Here is a 16,627-nt window from a genome sequence, read left to right on the forward strand (position 1 = left end):
TGAAGGTAGGAATACTTCACCTCATTTTGGTTTCATGTTATGCTTCATATTTCAGTTTCATTGTTTATATATGTATGTGTGTGTGTTGAGTATGTTGGGAGGGATTGAAAATAGGTTTCTTTCAATGTCTTTCCATTGTGTTTGTTTTGAATTTCAAAGTTTTCTTTCATGGGTGTTTGGCATTACTCACCCTCGGATAGGGCAGAAGTGGCCATTTTTGGGGAAAAGTCTTCAGTTGGACTCCAATAATGTAGAGTCTCTTCTTAGGACGAGAAGAAGAAGAGAGGGTAGGGTGTTATGGGCCCCTACTTGTCAGCACAAATGACGTATGAGTTTTGAACTATAAGAATGGAAGAACAGAAGTTCTTGAGTTATAGCCTCGATTGGGCACCTGTTTTGGTGTTGCGTTTGACATTTCCTGCCGAAAAAATCCACCTTCCCTCTAGTTTTTATTCAATGTGGAACCTATTGTGAAAACCTAGTATGGGAATGAATGTCTGATTTTGTCTCCTTGTTATCGTTGTTGTCACCTAGTTAGTTTTTGTCCTCTCCACGATCTCAGCGATGTATTATAGAGAATGAAATGGGTCCCTTGTTAAGGGCCATGAAAGAAATTTAAATGGATTGTTGAAATTCAGTTATGTTGAGGATTGAAATCCTATGTAAATTGTATTTAAACTTTTTGTTGTAGTGGCAACGATGTTGGGTTTTCTTCCTGGTTCTTTCCTAGTGGAGCCTTTGAATCAGGTGGTTCAATAAAATAAATAAAAAATGACTGAACCACATTGTTAAAAAAAAATAGTATTCTTGCATATGAGTTGTCTAGTATTTTAGTTGTTCTTCGCATATGTTTACTTCAAAATTGATGAGATGATGTTTTACCTTATTGTGGAATTATACACTTTGAAATTTCATTCACTTGATTTATGTTAATTGGAAAAAAAATGGTATATAATAAAGTAGTTGAAATTCAAATTATGTCAAATAAATTTGAAGTTGCATGAATGAAAATTACATCTTGAGATTTTGTATTTGGTTAGTACTTAAATTTCATAATTATACTTGAGTATGAGGTAGTTAAGTAATTTTATTCAAATACTTATGTATTACATTTAATTCCTATTATCACTTTAAAAAGAAAAAGAAAAATTTGTTAGTGTGTTTTTGCCCTGTATTTTTGGGCATGACATTTTGGTATCAGAGCCAGGTTTCGTGACACTGGGGCAATAATGGGTCCATGTTAAGTGTGGACATTTATAATTTACTATATGAAGTAGGGATTTCCCCTTGTAGAAATTTAATAAACAAACACATTCCTTCTAAATTGTGACACCAATAATTACACTAAGTTGAGAAAATTCAAGTTTATAAATGGTACTTTCATTTTACATGTTCATAATTATCAGGAAGCATAACATTCATATTCAAATATTTAAACAAAACATTAAACCTGATGTTATAATCAACTTATAGAAAACAAAATGACCCCTATGGTTAACTAAATAGATCGAATAACTCAATAGTTAGAAAAATAAGGGACTAAAAATAAGAGAGAAAAATATATTCCCCATGGTATGATAATATATTCTACATTCAAAAATTCTACACTTAGAAAATATAATGGACTTGAAAAAATTACCTCCTAGAGCAAATATGCTCTATGGAGTTTGTATGGAAAGAAAAAAGCTAATTTCCCTTTTCAATAGAGAATCTTAAAGATTCTCTAAAAATTTCTTTGAACATAATGAATAATTCAAATAAAATAAAAATAAAATAAAAAGAAAGAAAAGAAAAGAAACAATACATATATAGAGTTCTAAAAATATCCTAAACCAACTACTTTGCTTTAATTCATAACTCCCCTCTCCAATATATGGATGCAGGAAAAGCTTTGAAGGAGCAAGTCAAACTTCATAATTAATGAAATTTTCAAAGCATTCAAAAACATTAACTCTTACCCTCCATTCCCCTTACTAGGCGTTGAAAAAGGCCTCCAAAATCTGCAACAAAGTACTGGATGTGCCCCCATATTGACATGTCAGTTAGTATGAAGGAACAAATTCAAAGTTGGGTAGGTTTTATTATAATGTTTGACATAAAACAAATTAAACATTCCTTGTTTTTTTTCCTTGCTTTGGAATACTTTGATATGGGATAGATCTTGGTCCACGTGAGATGTATTTGGAGGTGCCCATCCTTGGCTCAGGTGTGTTAGAACTCATGCGTTGATTTTGGAGGAGGTTGAAGTTTTAATAAAGGGGGGGAAAGAGGGGGGGGGGGGAGATGACACTTGCTGATGGGATAGATCACCTTTCCACCAATCTCCCTCTCTTCCGTAGTGCTGAGCACTCACATCTGTCTTGGGCAAGTTTGTGACATGTAAAGGCAGGTTGGGGGGGCAAATTTAATGGGTGGTCAGACCACCTTACTCCCATTCATGTCCACTCCCAAGCAACAACCTTAGACAGTACGTCCACATGAGGAGAGTGTGTGCAGATGTCAAGGGGGTTGGGTTGTGGTGTTGGGTTAGGGTGGGTGATGTGGGATGGTTACATGGGGTAGGGGGGGTTTAGGGTAGTATAGCTAGTATTTAATTTTGTTTAGAATTTAGTTAGTTAGATAGGTTAGTTTAATTTAGATACTTGTTAATTTTTTATATATTTTTTAAAGTTTTTTCTTTAACAGTATAGTTTAGTGCTAAGATTTAATTTTTAAAGTTTAAAAAAATTTTAGTTGAATTAGTTGTTAGGAATGGAAAGTAAGTTTAGTTTGTGTTAAAAGTTAGTAATTATATTAATTACTAAGTTAGTATTAGTAAAATTAGGTTATGTTTTGAAAGTTCTAATGTTAATAATAGTGCTAGATTTTATTAAAAAATTAATTAGTTATGTTATTTGTTTTATCATTTAGTTAGTAACTTTTGTTAATTAGAAGGGTATTAGGAATTGGTAAGATTTGTGTTAGTTTAAAATTAAGTATAAGTTAGTTTTAGTTGAAGTGACTTTATTAGGATGTGTCTAGATGTTAGTAAGGTAAGGTTAGTTAATATTATATGTTGGTTTTAGATTTAGTTATTATTATTAGAATTTTAGAAAAGGTAATTAGTAATTAATGTTTTGTTTTTCAATAAGAATATTCTTTGCAAGTTTTAAGTGAGTGAATAGGGATTGATTTTAAGGAGAGAATTTTGATCATAGTGTTTTGGTAGTATGGGTTAAGATGGTAATAATAATTTTTACTTGGTAATAAATATTGCTTCGATCCTCTTTAATTTATGGTTAGCTTTCATGTTTAGAATATGATTGGGTTTAGAATTATTTTTCTATATAAGTATTAGTTGGTGGTTATGTAATACTCGATAAGTTAATTTTGTTGAAGAGTCACGATGACAACCGATGATTTAAATTTGATTAATGATTGAATATTTGTTGAAGCATGTAGTAAGTATGTGGGATCAATCAAAGTTTGAGCAACATGGTCATTAGACCACCATAAAAAAAATCAATTCAAGATCCTTGCAATGTAATTGGAAGACCTAATATTTCCCTTTTGTTTAGAAACCTTGGTGTTTCCACAGTATGTTAGTAATTTAAATTTTATGAGTAACTGGATTTATTTCCTTTTTTTTTTTTTGATTCTAGATATTGGTATTTCAATGTTCTTTCCTTTTTGCCAACAGTGTGATGTGGGGCTATTTAGCCAACTTTATTATTGATGATTCTATTTTTCCTCTAGGTCATGTCTTCATTTCATGATTTAAAATTTTACTATTGTGGCCACTCTTCATTTCTTTTATTTTTAGACTTTTGCATTGGATGTTTCATCCTTGATGTAGAATTTAAATTATGAGGCACTTTCTTTTAAATTTTGTTGGCAAGTGACATATGATGGGCCTACCAAAAGGGATTCCTGATGATTAAATGGATGTTTAACTTTAGGGTTTGAGGTTACTAGCGAGAGTATTCATACCCCACCCTATCCTAGGACTTTGATAATAGGACTAGTGTTATTCGTTGACTATTATGAGTAATGAAATTGCACCCTAACATGAATTTGGTTACAATTACGAGTTAACCAAATGGACTTCTAGATGAAAAGGTGCAGGTGTAGCAATGGATTGTTTAGTATCCTATCAAGAAATTAGTATGTCATGGAAACTCTAATGGAAAAGTGATTAACCCTACATAAAGATCCAAGTTACATTATAGGAAACCTCATTTGAGGGATTCTTGTACAGTTGTTACCCGATGAGTGGGTATGTAGAAATTAGAACATCTTATGATATTATTATTGCTAGAGACTCTATAGGCATATTTTTATTATATTAGAAAGTTTTTTATATGTGATTTATATGTTTTAAGAAGTGTTTGACCCTAGAAAAATATAACCATGTCTGAGTTTTGGATTAAACTTTTCTTTAGTAAGAATAATTAGGTAAATATATTATCACCCCTGATTATGTATATGAATTATTGATCATTATGTTTACAAGAGTAAATTTTGGTATAAGTCTAGACAAGGTCTGGCATAAGATAGACATTTTAGTTGAGTGACTTCCAGGAGGAAGTCAAAGGCTAGTGGGGGAGGATGTAAGGTCCCTCCTCGCATGTGCTTATTAAATATTAATTTCTTTGTTAAATATGTTGTAGGAGATTTGAACAAACATGAAATTAAGTTTTATGTTCTGAATGTCCTAATAAAATTAAGAGAAGTTGATACCTCCATGTTTTAATACTCAGTGATTTGAGAACTACTACATTATCTCGACTAACTAAAACATTAAACTTTCACGAATAATAATACAAGCCATTTTCACTTGATGATAAGGGTGTTGAATTTGACACCTCGATGATTAAGTTTTATGCTTCAGATAGTTCAGTATTATTTAATTGGTGATGTTATGGTGTTTAAGTATATACATGCCTAATGATGATTATACTAGTACTTAATCTGAATTAATGAATAAAGTTATGTTATATTGATTATGTAATTACCAATGACTAAAAGTGTGCGTTGAAGTTAGAAAGGGTTATTTAAATGAAAGATTTATGTTTTGAGTTATGTGGTTATCCTAGTGAGATATATATATGCATGTGATTTTCCTGAGCTACTGAAGTGTGCAGGATGTTTTAGTTAGGAAATCTAATGGAGAAACAAGATTGAACCCTATGTACCATTGTGGAAACCAGGGTTGAATCTAACAAAAGATGAAAACCCCATTGTTCGTATTTTATTTGTATCGTGAGATGTATGAATGTATCATTCTATAATCAATAAGTGTTAATGTTCTATAACAGTGATTTTTTCAGTGTCACTTGACACTCGTGAATTGTATCTGCATTCCAGCATGATAGTTAGGGTTAACCTAGTAACCTTAAGATCTAAGTTGGACTAGGTTAGTTACCCTTTTTGCTAATCAATTTATAATTGAGATTAATTACCCCTAATCTAGATTAGTGTTTAATTTACATTTTGAGGGTTGTTAGGAAGTCCTAAATTTTTCTAGTATTTGTTAGGTCTCTAATAAATCCTAAAGGCCTAATATCATGAAACCTAAGTATCCTAGGGGTATGGGTATGGGTTAGGGGCATTTTCCACCTCCCTAGCCCCTTTTGTTGACTTTTATGGTCACTCAAAAACTCCATTTTTGCTTTATTGCGAAAATTGATTGTTTCCATCATGAGTTGGATAACTTTAACTCCACCTTGAGGTTAGCCTTAGGTCTAGTTGAGTTAGAAGCCTTTAGAACTTTAGGCAAGTGGGGAAGTTATTTCTTTTTAGGGTGGTTGAGTTTAGGATCTTATTTAGAGGCAATTTTGAGAGGGTTTGAGTGTTCACCCAACCTCTAGTTTTAGAAGGATTTTCAGAATTAAAGGAGAAGAAGAGGAAAGCAAGATCATCTCAAAATTGTTCATTTTCCATAACCTAATTTCTTGAAGGTAGGAATACTTCACCTCATTTTGGTTTCATGTTATGCTTCATATTTCAGTTTCATTGTTTATATATGTATTTGTGTGTGTTGAGTATGTTGGGAGGGATTGAAAATAGGTTTCTTTCAATGTCTTTCCTTTGTGTTTGTTTTGAATTTCAAAGTTTTTTTTCATGGGTGTTTGGCATTACTCACCCTCAAATAGGGCAAAAGTGGCCATTTTGGGGAAAGATCTTCAGTTGGACTCCAACAGTGTAGAGTCTCTTCTCATGATGAGAAGAGGGAGAGAGGGTAGGGTGTTATGGGCCCCTACTTGTCAGCACAAACCACGTATGAGTTTTGGTATGTAAGAATGGAAGAACAAAAGTTCTTGAGTTATAACCCCAATTAGGCACCTGTTTTGGTGTTGCGTCTGACATCTCCTGTTGGAAAAATTCACCTTCCCCCTAGTTTTGATTCAATGTCAAACCTATTATGTAAACTTGGTATGTGAATGAATGTCTGATTTTGTCTCCTTGCTATGGTTGTTGTCACCTGTTCAGTTTTTGTCCTCTCCATGATCTCAACGATGTATTATAGAAAATGAAATGGGTCCCTTGTTAGGGGCCATGAAGGAAATTTAAATGGATTGTTAAAATTCAGTTATGTTGAGGATTGAAATCCTATGTAAATTGTATTTAAACTATTTGTTTTAGTGGCAATGATGTTGGATTTTCTTCCTGGTTCTTTCTCGACGGAGCCTTTGAATCAGGTGGTTCAATAAAATAAATAAAAAATGAATGAACCACATTGTTAAAAAATAAATAGTATTCTTGCATATGAGTTGTCTAGTATTTCAGTTTTTCTTCACATATGTTTACTTCAAAATTGATGAGATGATGTTTTACCTTATTGTGGCATTATACACTTTGAAAATTCATTCACTAGATTTATGTTAATTGGACAAAATAATGGTATATAATAAAGTAGTTGAAATTCAAATTATGTCAAATAAATTTGAAGCTGCATGAATGAAAATTACATCTTGAGATTTTGTATTTGGTTAGTACTTAAATTTCATAATTATACTTGAGTATGAGGTAGTTAAGTAATTTTATTCAAATACTTATGTATTACATTTAATCCTATTATCACTTTAAAAAGAAAAATAAAAAAATTGTTAGTGTGTTTTTGCCTTGTATTTTTGGGCATGACAACTATATTTGTAACCCTACTAACCCTAACCCTAATCATAACTCTAACTCTAATTCTAAATCTAACCCTAACCCTAAACCTAACCCTAAGCCTAACCCTAAACCTAACTCTAACCCTAACTGTAACTCTAACCTTGACCCTAACTCTAGCTTTAATTGTAACCCTAACCCTAACAATAACCCTAAATCTAACCCTAACTCTAATTCAAACCCTATCCCTTACCCTAATTTTAATCCTAATGATGACCCTAACTCTAACTCTAACCCTAACCCTAATTCTAACCCTAACTATAACCATAACTCTAACTGTAACCTTAACCATAAACATAACTCTACCCCTAACTCTAACCCTAAGTCTAACTCTACCATAATTGGACTCTAACCCTAACCCTAACCCTAACTTTAATCTTGACTCAAAACCTAACCCTAACACTAAACTTAACCCTAACTCAAACCTTAACCCTAGCCTTACTATAATCTTGATCCTGACCCTATCCCTAATCCTAACCCTAACCATAACTCTAACCCTAACCCTAACCATGACCATAACTCTAACCTTAACCTTAACCATAAATATAACTCTAATTCGAACCTTAACCATAACTCTAACAATAACCATAACCATAAATCTAACCCTAACCTTAACCATAACTCAAACCCTAACCCTAACTCTAACCCTAACCCTAATGCCAATTCTAACCCTAATTCTATCCCTAAAGTTAACATTAACTGCAATGTTAACTTTTTCCTTAACCATATATCTATGTTTGACTATAACATTTTACATTACAATATCCCAAAAATAAAATAAAATTTTTAAAATCTAAATTAAACTCCATATATTAAATTTTTAAAAAATGTTTTGAAGCATAATTTTATAGTGACTTTATACAACCCTAATTAAAAATTAATTAACAATTTTATAATAAACTTATGAAAATATAAATAAAAAGTAAATATTTTTCCTATTGCATCGCGACTACCACTAGCTTATATATACCTATATATATTACGCCAAGAGTAATTGTTCTCGAGGTGCCTATTTTCAAAAATTCAAACTACGATTAAAATAACCTTGGGATTAGATAAAAATAGGCACCTCGAGAATGATTACTCTCGGTGTTATATAAAGATTGAAAGAAAATATGAACATGTTATTTGGAAAGGGTATCCATAGCTATTAAATAACTAATTTCATTAATCTACTTTCTTAATAATATAGAGCTATTGTTTTGTCTTATAGAGAGTTTAAGGATTTTCAAAATCAATGAAGATGAATTTGAAGCTACCATCAACACATTGGTTTATATCATAATCTTTGAAGAGGGGTTATGCTCATGAAAATCTCATATTAGAATAATTCCTTATCAATTTGATTGTGATCTTCAAAAAAAAATAGACAATTCTAGTTAAAAATTGTTAGTGTCCATGTTTATATAAAGAATAAATAAAATTATTGGTATTGACTACAATTTCTATGTTCAACAAAGCTTAGTGAAATGTGAGATTGCGTGATACAAGAATCAAATTGTAACACTAGTAATCTTTGACTTGTTTGATTCATTTGATCATGTCATATAGAGATGTTTCATCATTAAAGTTTTTTTCCCCTTTAATTCATGTCATATGATATGATATATATCTATTATAACCATGTTTCTTGATAAGTTTCTTAAGTATATGTTTTACTGCCTAGTACTTCCAATAGCTTTTATGATTCAGTAAGATTTTATAAGATAGAGTGAAGAATGTGTGAAAATGGGCTTTCCTCATCTAAAATTGTATTTAAAGATATTTTGTAATCTCTACTAAAAATAATTAAACAAACATCCAAAGAATGTGTAAAAAAGGGATTTCCTCATCTATAATTGTATGTAAAGATATTTTGTAATCTCTGGTAACAAATAATGAAACAAACATCCATTTCTACTATGGTGATTAGTGAGCTATCCCAATTCAGAACCTTATTCTAAGAGGAAAAGAGAATATTTGAATGGTACTGCAGGATATTGAGATATTGAAATTGCCTATGAAGAAGTATTCTATAATCCAATAAGACTTGGTGTTTAGCTAGGAGAGATATAAAAGAGTCCCCATAGTTTATTTGGTGGCCAAGGCTGATAAACTCATTTGGGAAGAGTTAAAATGATTTATCATAACTAATTTAAGACTAAAATACTCTATTCTTCCTTATCTTTGACAAGAATCTCAATAATATATGACAAAGAGTTAAAATGATATATCATAACTAATTTAATTTAATCTTTAACAAAAAATTATATACATTGGAATAACAACATTTGTACCACTAAATCATGAAAGACTATATCAAAATATGTGAAAAGGAATATAAAAAGATTGAAAGAATATATGAATGCGTTATTTGGAAAGGATATCCATAGCTATTAAATAGCTAATTTCATGTACTTTAAGTTCTTAATAATATAGAGCTAATGTTTTGGCTTATAGAGAGTATGAGGATTTTCAAAATCAATGAAAATGAATTTGAAACTACCATATGTAGACACCTAAAAATTCTTTAGAAAATAAAATATTTTTATTTTCTGAAAAAAGTCCTTGATGACATCATCATTAATTAATTAATTAATTAATTTTTTATGCCATTAAATCCCTTTATCTTAATTAAAAATATTTAATTAAGGAATCCCTCCCAAAAATGTTTAAATCTTATTTAAACATTATTTCTATATTTATTAATTATTTAATTAATAAATTGACCAAAAATCCCAAAATAAATAAATAATTTATTTTTTGCCCAAAATTTGGCCAATTTCTTTAAGACCACTAACCTCTTCCAAAATCTTCTAATCCTTCTTTAATTTGATTAAAGGCTAATCCCATCATTTCCTATCCCTAATCCCAACTCAAAATATTTAATTAAGATTAAATATTAATCCTCATGTCTATTAAAAATGTTTTAATCAATATCTCCTCAACCCAAACCCTTGAAATAAATAAAACTTTATTTATTTCCTAAAAAACCATTTTTATCCTCATCCTAGAAAGTTCTAGACTCTTCTAGAAAGTCTTCATCCTCATCCAAAGCCTAGGCTCTTCTAGAAGATGTCAATCCTTATCTTTAATCCTAATCCTAATCCCCTCCTAACCTTGTCACATTCCCTAAACATGGGTTAAGACTTGCTAACTGAAGCCAAAGTTAACAAATATCTCCTCCTTCACCCACCCTCATTTATTGCCATCCACTTGCCTATCCCTAAGCTAATCCTAAACCATCCTAATCCATCCTCTAATCATTTGCACAATCCTAAGCAAGCTTAAAACCTTCCTAATCCAACCCAAGTCAAAATTTCTCACCCTCCAACATAAATGACCCTCAAATATCTCTTACAGTCTTCTTCAATGCTCTTGCAAAGCACTTATAAAGGGTTTTTATGAAGATATTATCCCTTGAGCCTTCTTTGTTGACTCATCCTTGCCCTTTCTTCCATCCTCTCATCCTGTGACATGTGTCACTCCCCAATTGGCTGTAAGGAAGCACAATCCATGTGCTCTCCTCTCATTCAATCTGAGCCCTCCATAAGCTTTCTCCTTTCCTTCCATCTTAGCCCTCCATCCCTCAAGCCTCTTGCCTATAAATTGGATCCTTCCCCTTTGCAAAAACAACACAATCTAGAAAGTAAAGTCATAATGCCATTTTGAGAAGCCATTTTTACATCAAATCCATTCACCAAAATCTATCAAAAATCCTCCATTGAAGCTCAATTGAGCATTTGAGCATACATACATAATCAAGCCATCTTAGCTATTAGACACACCTCTACATCAAGAGATCATCTTCATTGAGAGAGCCTATCCATGGCTCATATTCTCATTTGAGGACTTCACTTTGTCTCTCATGAAGTTATGTTAAATTAGTATGCAAATGCTTTTTGATCATTTTTAATTTAGTGTTTCTAACATACTAAAGTAGCATATACATTTTGGCACGCTTGGTGGGACCCCGCATGGGTCATCTTCATTAGCTTTTTTAGTCAAGTTTTGTATGTCATTTGCTAATTTTAGCTAATTTTGCTTGTTTTTGTGATTGTTATGATTGTATAAATTGGTTTTGCAGGTCCACATGAGCATGAAGAAGACAAAGGAACTCATAGTTTATCTCATAGTGTTTGCAGATTTTTCAAGCTTATAGGTGGACGGAGCACTTGGAATTCTTCTTCCTCTTCTTGTCTATATTCTTCTTCTATTCCATCTACTTCTCTTCTTCTTGAGGGATCTTGGCCTTTTTTTTTTAAGGAAGCAAAATCATACACACTTTTTTTTAAGTGCTTAAAATGAACCCCCAAATCATACTTAAATCCATTAAAAACTAAAAAATTGCAAAAAAAAATATCTTTTAACAAGTGAAACTAAACCAATCCAATCATTTTCATCCTTGCAACATCAAGGTTTTAGATGCATTCATGCAAGGTTAGGAACACTTCATTTTTGGAAACTTAAAAAGAACTTTCAATTTTCCATTTCAAAAGGTTCAAAATCAACACTAAGTGCACACTAAAATCTAAATCAAACTCAAAGCATCAATCAAGGATAAAATGAACCTCATTTGCAAATATTTTAAAGTTCTTTTAAAAATCTCATGAAAACTAAGAGTCCTAAATGGTTGCCAAAATTGTCCTAAAAGCTTTGTTATTTGTTCCAAACAAATGTCTTGTTGCAAAATCTTGAATGTTTTCTAGGTTTTTTATGCATCAAAACAATCTAGGAATATCATTTTTTTAGGCTTAAAACATGCAAACTAGAACACAAAATCTTGAATGAAAACCAAAGTCCAAAGAGTCATTTTCACTTTTGAGTCCAAAACAATCTTGAATGATCTAATGTTAAAACAAAGCACTTCAAAGTTCTTAAAACAGCACGCAAAATCTCAATCTTGAATGCTCAAAGGAAAAAACTTGAATGTTTAATCACTTGTCTTTGAATGCATGTTGCTAAAATCACTCTTGAGTTCCATGGATTAAAATCAAGTTTTTTATTTTTTTTATTTTTATGAATGTATGATTAAAACAAAAAATCCAGTCTTGAATGCCATAGATCAAATAATCATCTTTTGGGGCATAAAAGGAATCCACATTTTAGAAACTTTCTAAGTTATAAAAACAAATAAATACATTTTAAGTGAATTTTTTGTTGGACTCACCCTCTTTAATCACCCATCATTCTAACCATTGGTTGCAATATCAGTGCCATATATGGGGATGGGTCTACCTAAGAAGGTCTTAAGTGCTCCACAAAAATCAAATTCCACTCACTTGAGTTTTTATTGGTTTTTCTAAGATAGAAAATTTCTTGAATGCACATTAGTCTCGCTAAAATTTCATTTGGGCATAAAAATTGAACAAATCTTGACGTGGAGGGCCTTCGGGCACGTGATTGAAATCGAGCTTTACACACATCTTTGTTTTGGGCTTAGAAAAAACTCACACTCAATCTTGAATGCCTTAAAGAAAATCAATCGATACTTGACATGGAGGGCCTCCAAGCGCACGAGTTTACTTTTTGTTGACCCTAAATCTTCTTGGTGTATTTATTCTTTGATCACTTCTCTTTTTTTGGTGCATTTCAAATTGGAATTGAACCTTTGCATCTTAAATCGTGGGTGTTTTCAAAAGGTCTAGATCAGAAAACTTAAAGCGTGAATTGGAAAAGAACTCTGTCTTTTAGCCCAAGATCATCCAAGTCTTCTCTCCCCTTGTCATCTTTCGAGGCCATCTTGGGTGCATAAGATTAGGATCCAAAATCTTGTCTTAGCTTTTAGGAGGCTTGCTTGGGGATTTTAGCACCCCTTGGGATGACCTCAACTCTAGTGTTTTGGTGGAGTATAAAGATCGGGAAGTGAATCCACAGACACCTCTTTTGGGATCAAAATTTTGTCACTCGGGCTAAGCCTCAAGGAACTTTATTCCCTTGAGAAGTGAAAGAGGAGAATTGGGTTACCGCTCCTCTTGGCTATGTGACATTGTTTTGGTTTCATCTATGGATTTGGGCCTCACGTACCTTGGGTATATCGAGGACTCCATAGCTAAACCAACTGTCAGCCTTGTAGACAACCATCTAGGATGTTAATGTGTTTGAAGTGACTGATCAAAATATTTGTAGAATATACACACTCCACGGCGTAGTTACTGTCTTCTGAGAATAAAAACTTCTATCTAGTTGTTCTTATCTATTGCTTGATCTTTTACTTGTTGAATGAATGTTTTCTAAACTCGGTCAATCCTAGCTTAGGGTGCACTTATCATAGTTACTTCCTATTTAAGAAGTTGAACAAAGTTGAAGCAAAACAACCATGATCTCTCAAAGCCAAACTGATTAAAAAATTTATGTCAGAACATCCCAAACCCAAATAGAAGTTTCACAAAACCAAACTTAAGCCATCTTAGGTATACTAAGAAATTTGAGCCAAGAGAAAGGAAGTAACACCAAGCCCTAGAATTACCAAACTCCACAAAGCAGAAGACAAAGCTGCCGACGAAGCCCTTCAAGATGCTTGGTTAGATCGCACTATCAGATTTAGCAAACATCTAGGAGTTAACCCTGCTTATGTCTTACCAACTAGGCATGATTTCTATGATTAGGCCCCCTTGTTTCTCCACATCTTCTTGCATAAGTTTCACTTTAGAGTCATCTTTGTAGGAAAGCCAACCATTCTAGGTTATCTCTTTAAGCATTTTAGCTCATCCATCTCATCTAGTTCCTTGCCTTAGAACCAAACCATCTAGCCAACAATCAAAATGTTCACATCCAAGCCTTCAAAATTGTTGTCACATTGCTAGAACTTTCTTTTCCTATCATCTTGTAAATCCACTAGTCTCACCAAGGTTATCCCTCTGATAGAGATTTGTCTAGGGTAATCTAGCCTTATCACTTGTCATCCCTCATCACCTTGATTGGGATCCACAAGTGGTCAATCTCATGTTTTTCCTAAGGGATCATCAGTCTATGCTTAAATTGACACAATCACCACCATGCTTGCACATAGGAAAGCAGACCTTTCGTGCTCTGGCAACATATCTTTGAAGTTAGAATCCCCAAGAATGGTTTGTCATATAGCTTTACCTCAGCCTAGGAAATCATTTGCATAGAAAAGCCTCCCCCCTTTGCATCCATCAACATTGTTGCACCTCATCCCTAGGAACATTTTCATGGCACCCATCACTCACTTAGCCAAGAAGAAGAAGGAAACAATGGAGCCCTATCATTTGGATCAGACATCATTGCTCCCCTTGAGCACTCAACCATCCTTCAACCTAGAGAATGCTATACCATCACCTACTGACATTGAAGCTTTCATGAACCAAACAAGAAATGCAGTATTGGTGAACACCATTATAGACAAGAACAAAGAAACATTCATGGCAAACTTTCAGAGGGACAACATAGGAGCCTTCAATTTTGGAAGACCTCCTCCCTTATTAGATCCTTCTGACCCTCTGTTTGGGTAGCTGCCAACACCCATAGGATCTTACGATCCAAATCATCCTTTGTATATACCAAAAGAAGAGCCTCAACCCACCTCATAGGATCCAACAGACCCAAACATACTAGCCTCCACTCAAGTTGAAATCTCCATTTCGCAAGCCAATCCAGCTACCTCCACTCCACCATTGGTCCATACCACTCTATCCCAAACCTCCTTCACCCAAAACACCTCATCATTCACTCCCTTCACTATTGCTACTGCTGCTCTCTAACCCAGCCTTCCAAATTGACCCATCTCCCAAATCAGTGCTAGCATCTTTGGCCAACCTCAACAATATACAACCAGGATGCCACCCATGGGGCCAAGTAATCAACCTTTCATCACCCCTAGCTTGTTTACCTCAGCTCAGAGCACAATTCCATCATTTCCACTAGGTCCTTGGAGCTCAGTGCCATCAACCACAAATCCACTAGCTACCGCCCTCACTCCACAAAGCTATCAAACCCCACAAACTACTACCAATGTTCTGCCAAGCTCTCAAGTGACCCAAGCTCCTGCCACCACTCTACCAAGCTTTCAATTCCCACCACCTCCACCACCAACTAATCCATTACCTCTTATTACTAACTATTTTTCTATGCCACTTCTAGGAGGAAATCCACCACCACCAACCACCAATTACTTGGCCTCTTTTGCCATGCAGATACCGTCCCAAATGGGGGTAGAACCCACATATATTGGTCAAACTCCTCAAATCCAAAGTCAAGTTCCAAAAGCTCCCCGATCCTTTTCCCAAGCTTCACAACCATCTTATACCTTACCTCCACAAAGCAATCCATTTATCCCACAACCAGCTTATGTTCCTCAATCCCAACCTCAAATCCAATATCAACAGCAAGCCTCACAACACATGCAACAATATGTGTCACCTCCACCTTAGCAACCCATCATCCACCATTCAGTTGCCCAAGCCATGTGAAATCTCTACCAGCACATACCTCAAAGCCATCCATATTCAATTGCACCATTTAGTGCATATCTCCCTCAGAGTGCTCCTATAGTGGAGGCACCATAGCCATCACCAATTAATTTAGAATGGGAAGCCATGAAGTTAGCTTTGAAGAACATCCAAGAGGGAAATGACAGAGCCATTACCATGACACCATTTACCGAATAGTTTGAGATACCCAAGTTTGACAAATTTAGAGGAAAAGGAGACCCTGTCACACATATCAAAGAATTTTACATGCACTGCTAAGAAGTGGCATACAGTGACGTCTTCCTTTTGTGCCTCTTCCCCAAAAGTTTGGCTAGACCAGCTCTTAAATGGTTTTATAGAATCCCATATGGCACAATCAAAAAATTTTCTGAATTGTTTGAGGCATTTGTATCCCAATATGCCCATCTTGTTGAGATAGAATTATCAGTGGTTGATCTTGTCCACACCAAGAAAAAAGGTGGAGAAAGTCTTGGTGAATATCTGCAAAGATGGCAAACCCTTACCACCCACATATCTTGCACCCTGCCAGAGCACCATTTGGTGAAAATATTTATTGATAATGCCCATCCCAACTTAGCTCACCACATGACCATGAACTGTTTGCAGACCTACAAAGATATCAAAGAAAAAGGAATGATCCTTTAGCAAGGACTCATTAAACATGGTGTGGTCAAGATTTACAAGGAAGCCAACCAAAATCAAACACATTCAAATGAGAAGTCTAGGTATTGGAACAAAAACAAGCACGTTGCAACAGATGGGGTCACTGACACAAGACATGTGAATATTGTTGGTCCTTCCCAAAATCAGTCCAACCCACCTTATCAACCAAACAATCAACAAGCTATCAACAACCAATAGAAGAATCAGCAAAGCTTTCAAAGACACAATCCAAAGCCCAACTTTCAAGGGTCTAACAATCAAGCTAATGCCATCAATGTAGCTGCAGGACCAAAGCCCAAGTTCCAAATTGCACCTCAAAACTCTACACCCCTTGGTGAGCCATTGGATGTCATTTTTGAGAAATTAGTCAAGGAAAACCT

The sequence above is a fragment of the Cupressus sempervirens genome, chromosome 2, assembly GCF_028749045.1.
Source record: "Cupressus sempervirens isolate cs-2001-9-10 chromosome 2, ASM2874904v1, whole genome shotgun sequence".
In the NCBI taxonomy this organism is placed as follows: domain Eukaryota; kingdom Viridiplantae; phylum Streptophyta; class Pinopsida; order Cupressales; family Cupressaceae; genus Cupressus; species Cupressus sempervirens.